The sequence below is a fragment of the Lepisma saccharinum genome, chromosome 30 (assembly GCF_977018435.1).
Source record: "Lepisma saccharinum chromosome 30, izLepSacc3.1, whole genome shotgun sequence".
Lineage (NCBI taxonomy): Eukaryota > Metazoa > Arthropoda > Insecta > Zygentoma > Lepismatidae > Lepisma > Lepisma saccharinum.
Window position 1 is genome coordinate 14,363,927 of NC_139258.1, and position 793 is coordinate 14,364,719.

General features: G+C 39.2%; 1 non-coding gene across 1 annotated transcript; it reads right to left on the minus strand.

The window, feature by feature from the left end:
• Positions 1-314: 314 nt before the first annotated feature.
• Positions 315-387, minus strand: TRNAR-UCG (transfer RNA arginine (anticodon UCG)). The gene has a single exon. It is a non-coding gene; the product is annotated as a tRNA-Arg (tRNA).
• Between the last annotated feature and the right edge of the window lie 406 nt (positions 388-793).

Here is a 793-nt window from a genome sequence, read left to right on the forward strand (position 1 = left end):
TTTCGAAGTATTATGGGTAAACCTAATATTTAAACAATATCCCACAAGGCTGAAAAAAAAAATCCAGAATTGGCACTACAAATATCACCCAGCTTCTATATTGATTGACAGAGCATAGAATGGGAAATGCATCATCACCTTCCGAACATATTTATTGTTAATGTGTAAAATTGTGAATATGAGTTTTTACTTAGTTTTATCTGATGGAACCAAATTGCGGTACAGAAGGAAGAAAATAATTTAATATCATTTTCACATTTCTAGAAGGAATATCTACAACAAAAGACAAAAAACGAAGGGAAAAAATTATACTCCGACCGTGACAGGACTCGAACCTGCAATCTTCGGATCCGAAGTCCGACGCCTTATCCATTAGGCCACACGGTCGACACGAACGTATTGCAGCAGGAAGGTATATATTGATCGTGAATACATTCAAGGGGCAAGTCACTTGCTTCATGCGAACCGTTCCCGACATAGGCCGGCTGCAAAAGTCTCAATGAAAGTTCAGTAGGAAAAGGCAACACTACATTCCATCTTATCTCTTACTGTTTTACACACTCTGTATTGATGTGTACAAAACAGGGGCGTATCTAGGGCCGTCCGGACGGAACCTTCGGAAATCTCGTTCCTGGGTGCATTTTGTGTAATTTTAGGCGAAATTATAAACATATCATGCCCTCTGATGCGGAAATGAATGAAACTCGCAGTTCTGCAAGTAAAGGGGAGCTGTAGAGAAAATACTCTACCCTTTCCACACTCAGGAATTCTCACATATTTACAAATATTGGAT